Source organism: Hyla sarda, chromosome 1 (assembly GCF_029499605.1).
Source record: "Hyla sarda isolate aHylSar1 chromosome 1, aHylSar1.hap1, whole genome shotgun sequence".
Taxonomy (NCBI): domain Eukaryota; kingdom Metazoa; phylum Chordata; class Amphibia; order Anura; family Hylidae; genus Hyla; species Hyla sarda.
The window spans coordinates 478,453,533-478,459,981 of NC_079189.1; the positions used below are offsets into that span (position 1 = coordinate 478,453,533).

At 44.0% G+C, this 6,449-nt stretch overlaps 1 long non-coding RNA gene across 1 annotated transcript; it reads right to left on the bottom strand.

Moving 5' to 3' along the window:
* Window positions 1-536: 536 nt before the first annotated feature.
* On the bottom strand, window positions 537-3,705 carry LOC130310036 (uncharacterized). Its single transcript, XR_008858603.1, has 3 exons — window positions 3,279-3,705; window positions 2,907-2,967; window positions 537-554 (listed from the first exon to the last, which is right to left on the bottom strand). It is a non-coding gene; the product is annotated as an uncharacterized LOC130310036 (long non-coding RNA).
* Between the last annotated feature and the right edge of the window lie 2,744 nt (window positions 3,706-6,449).

The following is a 6,449-nucleotide window of genomic DNA, read 5'->3' on the forward strand; positions in this document are numbered from 1 at the left end:
GACGTCCAAATCATCCAATCATACCAGTACATACCCCCAAGTCATGAGTACATGTGTTTCAAGATGTTCATTACGGCTGGTGTATGTCACAGAACGGCGATGCGCATAGTAATGAGGTCATACGGAGAGGTGTGCGGCCGCATAACCTAGCATAATCTTGCGAGTCATTACTGCCGCACAGCGCAACACATGATGGCAAACGTCATAGAGAGCCACCCCGTAGGATGGAATGGAGCCTGAGCTCTAAGTCTGACATGGAAGGGGGCGTATGCGGATGCTGGTGAGTGCGGTCACATGACCGCGTCTAGTTCAGGTAACCAGCCAGCCGAACATAGACAGGAGGAAATAGTAAACAAAGAATGGGGGAATTAATCCTAGGTGCACCAACTTAGATGTAAAAATCATAGCTACAGACCCAGGTGGACAAGAAATAAGGAGATCACATGCAAAAAATTGTGAATAAGGGTGACATACGTGAATAAGGGTGAAACGTGAACTTACCCCCCACCACCAAACCAGAAGAAAAGTGTTGCATGCTGAAAGGTGTCCAAACTCTGAAAAATAAAAAATGATTAAGTGACATAGATATTTAATATATATTAGTAATATAAGTTAGAATGAGTGAAATAGTGTAAATGGTGCTTGTACAGCTAAACATATGAAATGTGCTGTGGTACCAACAAACAGTTTAAATAATGCATACACTGTTGTTGTATGCAAATAAAGTGTGAGTGGTCATGGTATACTATAAAAACTAAATATAGTTAACGTGATTGTTGAGTGTAAATTGATTCCATGGGTATGAAAACATGATATAAGTACCGTATATACTCGAGTATAAGCCGAGTTTTTCAGCACGATTTTTCGTGCTGAAAACACCCCCCTCGGCTTATACTCGAGTGAACTCCCCCACCCGCAGTGGTCTTCAACCTGCGGACTTCCAGAGGTTTCAAAACTACAACTCCCAGCAAGCCAGGGCAGCCATCGGCTGTCCGGGCTTGCTGGGAGTTGTAGTTTTGAAACCTCCGGAGGTCCGCAGGTTGAAGACCACTGCGGCCTTCAACATCATCCAGCCCCCTCTCACCCCCTTTAGTTCTGAGTACTCACCTCCGCTCGGCGCTGGTCCGGTCCTGCAGGGCTGTCCGGTAAGGAGGTGGTCCGGTGAGGAGGTGGTCCGGGCTGCTATCTTCACCGGGGAGGCCTCTTCTAAGCGCTTCGGGCCCGGCCTCAGAATAGTCACGTTGCCTTGACAACGACGCAGATACGTCGTTGTCAAGGCAACGGCTCTATTCCGGGCCGGAAGCGCGGAGAAGAGGCGCCCCCGGTGAAGATAGCAGCCCGGACCACCTCCTCACCGGACCACCTCCTTACCGGACAGCCCTGCAGGACCGGACCAGCGCCGAGCGGAGGTGAGTACTCAGAACTAAAGGGGGTGAGAGGGGGCTGGATGATGTTGAAGGCCGCAGTGGTCTTCAACCTGCGGACCTCCGGAGGTTTCAAAACTACAACTCCCAGCAAGCCCGGACAGCCGATGGCTGCCCGGGCTTGCTGGGAGTTGTAGTTTTGAAACCTCTGGAGGTCCGCATGTTGAAGGCCGCAGTGGTCTTCAACCTGCGGACCTCCGGAGGTTTCAAAACTACAACTCCCAGCAAGCCCGGACAGCCGATGGCTGCCCGGGCTTGCTGGGAGTTGTAGTTTTGAAACCTCTGGAGGTCCGCATGTTGAAGGCCGCAGTGGTCTTCAACCTGCGGACCTCCGGAGGTTTCAAAACTACAACTCCCAGCAAGCCCGGACAGCCGATGGCTGCCCGGGCTTGCTGGGAGTTGTAGTTTTGAAACCTCTGGAGGTCCGCATGTTGAAGGCCGCAGTGGTCTTCAACCTGCGGACCTCCGGAGGTTTCAAAACTACAACTCCCAGCAAGCCCGGACAGCCGATGGCTGCCCGGGCTTGCTGGGAGTTGTAGTTTTGAAACCTCTGGAGGTCCGCAGGTTGAAGACCACTGAGGGCGAATGATGAGAAGAGGATGATGAAGGGGGGGGGGTGTGGGGATGATGAAGGGGGGGGGTGTGGGATGATTACAAGGGGATGATGAAGGGGGGATGTGTGGGATGATGACAAGGGGATGATGAAGGGGGGATGTGTGGGATAAGGGGATGTGTGGGATGATGACAAGGGGATGATGAAGGGGGGATGTGTGGGATGATGACAAGGGGATGATGAAGGGGGGATGTGTGGGATGATAAGGGGATGTGTGGGATGATGACAAGGGGATGATGAAGGGGGGATGTGTGGGATGATAAGGGGATGTGTGGGATGATGACAAGGGGATGATGAAGGGGGGATGTGTGGGATGATGACAAGGGGATGATGAGGATGTTAATGACGGGTCTGGATGATGACAGGGGGGGATGAGGTATTTCCCACCCTAGGCTTATACTCGAGTCAATAACTTTTCCTGGGATTTTGGGTTGAAATTAGGGGTCTCGGCTTATACTCGGGTCGGCTTATACTCGAGTATATACGGTATGTGTAAAGTATATAATGGTATGTAAAATGCATAATAAAAAATACTCGACACAGGGAAAAAAGAAGGATATATATGTATATATAAAAATATATATAAAAGATGTATACCAGTCTCCATAGGGCATATGAAGACTCATAATCAAATAAAGTGTTAGTGCTATTAAAAAAGTATATGCAAAATTAGCACCTACATATATAAATGTCATAAAAGTACATATGTACTAGTTGGTGCAATGTGACAGTAGTATAGGTATATATCAAACAATATGTATAAGACCTCAACACTGTATAATAGCTGGGGAGGGGAGATGTATTTCTCCCAACAGGGTACACAATCAGCCTGTATTAGCCTACCGAGGGAAAGGGAGCAAAATACTAACACAAAGGGGGAAAGACGAGATGACTGGACATTGCTGCATGATTGATGAATGGATTCTGTGCCTGAAGGAGAAAAGAAAAAGACAAAGAGAAAAGGAAGACAGGAAAGAAAATTAAAATCACATACTAAAAGAAATATAAAACCCAACCCCCACACGAGGATATAAAGCCAGACCAGCTACTGTCGACAAGAGATGTCGCCTTATATAAATGGATGGATACATTTACAAAAAGGGGACAAAGCTGTTATGGTCATTCAGACCAAGTGGATGCAGGGTTTTCAACCGAAAGATCCATCTAGATTCCAGTTGGGCTAATCTAGTCTTTCACTTGCCTCCTCTTATACCTATAAAGACCCTATCAATCCCTCTCACCTTAAAACCTTCAGGATTTCAGTCATGGTGTAGACGGAAGTGTTTGGGAATTGTGATGGGTTGGGATGGATCATCTGTGTCTTTAGCAGCCAGGATTTCTAGTACATGTTCTGTTGTTCTTCTTCTTAATTCACGCGTTGTCATTCCTACATAAATCAGACCACAAGGGCAGGTAGCATAATAAATAACACCGCTTGTATCACATGAGATGGTGTGAGTGATTTTGGCAACGCCATGGGTGATCTGATCATCCATTTAAACGCCCGCATTGCTGCAAATGCTGTGATCTGTATTGATCACAGCATCTGAGGGGTTAATAGTGGACATCAGCGCGATAGCTGATGTCCGCAATTACTGGTGGTTCCCTGGCTGCTTGACAGCACCTGGTACCTGCCATGCATGATGCGAGCACAAGTCCGGTGCTAGTGTCATGTACATAACTTAAATGTACATGAGTCACACAGAACAGGTAGGGTCACACAGAACGGATCTGCAGCATATATTAAGCTGCGGATCCGCTGACAACGGACCCTACGGAGTGCCTTCAGCTGTGCCTGCTCTAGCAACAATCCGCTGCTATGAGCAGATACACAGGGGGAGATTTATCAAAACCTGTCCAGGGGAAAATTTTGCTGAGTTGCCCATAGCAACCAATCAGATCAATACTTTCAAAAATGAAAGAAGCTATCTGATTGGTCGCTATGGGCAACTTAGCAACTTTTCCTTTCAACTGGTTTTGATAAATCTCCCCCACAGTTTTCTGCGAGTTTTCTTCTCTCGGCCTAGCTCAGGGAGCAGGGGGAGTGGCCATGATGTCTGCGAGTACACTGTGCATGCATGCAGCAACTCGCAGAACACTGTGGGGGAGATTTATCAAAACCAGAGGAAAAGTTGCTAAGGCATAATTTTTTTTTTCTTTAACATTATTTTTATTGAAGTTTTTTCCAATAATTAATACAAGAAATAAAGAAAACAAACTAAAGAGTTATAACGTTCATGTCCATAACAATCAGTGACAGAGTTATAACAATGTATGTCCCTGTTTCATAGAAATAAGGGTACAATCGCATTTGTTGATGCTATTCTCTCCGTGGTAAGATGTAGAATTATTTTCACTATTTAGACAGACCTCACCCTTATTACCTGACATATCCGTCTAGTGCTGTATGGGTCAGTAAAACTGTCTATACAGGAAAACCACTGTTAACTTGCTCAACTAAAAGCTAAAAGTTATGAAGAACTGTACTAAAACTAAAAGTTATGAAGAACTGTAAGGCCTAATTTTAAGGTTATTCATGCTTTGCCTCTTATTTTAAATACAACATTCACCTGACATGCTGAATGTAGGCTTATACTTTGTCTCTTATGTACTGCTATATATTTATTCTAAATGGACAGTTTAAAAAAAAAAGTTAAAACCTGCTAATGTAACCTTATTTCCAACATTGTTAGTTTTATTTTTTTAGGAGGAGACAGGTAGATCAACTCACCGGATAGGTCGTCCTTTCCACAGCAGGGCAGGCGTATGGCTATACCAAACAGTAGAAATAGGACCAGACAGCCAGCGTGGAACATGCAGATAATCCTTTATTGAGTAAAATCAGAAACACAGGAACAGGAGGACATGACGTGTTTCAGGCGTGTACCGCCCTTAGTTGTATGAACAAAGTAAGGTAGACTCACCTTATAAATCAGAGGAAGTGGTTCCCGGTAGGGGGAATAACCGCCCACAATGAAACCCTTAACCCCTTACATTCAAGATATAACAGTGACATATATTAAAAAAATATCTTCATGTGAATACACATGTTAAAATATAAGATGAAATGTATCAAAAAGAACAGTAACACCTTGTTACAAATACAGATTGATAGCAGAAAAGGAATTTTAAAAACACAAATATGTTTTATGTACTGGGGTGTAAACTGAACATGTCAAGCTGAGACATAGCAAAAAATTGTTATGATACTACTGTATATTGCTGCTGAGGAAAACAATGGATGTGTTTTGGATTCAAACAGATCAAAAAACTGTATCAAAAGGTATATATGTATATTTTACCACTTACGTGAAGAAAGAATGTATATGTACATAAAAATGAACAATAAATAAACATATATATATCAAGAAAAGAAGAAGGTCCGGCATGTTAGGTGATGGATAAAATAAGCTTTCCTTTATTCACAAATCTTGACACGATTCACATACAGAAAAGGTCTGACGCGTTTCACCTATGTTGCGGCTTAATCGTAGACTTCGAGTCTACGATTAGTCTACGATTAAGCCTCAACGTAGGTGAAAGGCGTCAGACCTTTTCTGTATGTGAATCGTGTCAAGATTTGTGAATAAAGGAAAGCTTATTTTATCCATCACCTAACGTGCCGGACCTTCTTCTTTTGTTGATTGGACTTTTGGCCGAGGGCGGTACAGGCCGATCCCGGGCACAGGTGAGCAATCTGGATGTTCAGTGAGAGCGGTTTCCACAGTCTCCATTGCATATATATATATATATATATATATATGGGTGGGGGAGTGACCCGTTCAATGCCTTGCAGAGTTAAAGTCGACGTGTCCCCCAAGTGACTCTGTGCGCAGTGACTAGAAACTGCTGAGACATGCCGAGAATTAAAGTGGGATACATCAGACGAATGTTTCCTGAATCTCACCTTGAGTGGCGTGGTTGTGCAACCAAAATATTGCAACCTGCATTCAGTGCAGGAGATAAGGTAAACTACATACGAAGTATTGCAGTTTATGTACTGTTTGGCAGTATAGGTTTTGCCTGTTGTATAAGAAGTAAAATTGGAACCAATCTGAATTTTTGTACAACATATACATACGGAATGTCCGCATTTGAAAGTGTCTAGGTGTCTCAACCATATCGGAGTGGATTTATGTGAACTAATCAATAGACTGGGAGATAGTAATTGATCCAATATTTTTTCATTCAGGCCTTTTTTTGATTAACATGTATTTTAAAAAATGTTGCTACCTTTATTTAATCAAACTTCACTCCTACATAACAAGACAACTGATTAGGCTTGGGTGCCGTTGGGAAGGGACTCAGGGAAGGGTTTACCATCTGATCTAACTGACATGCATGTGAGATGTGACAGAGATGCAGCAATAAAACTGACCTGCAACTGCCCGTGCGTATCATCAACATTACTC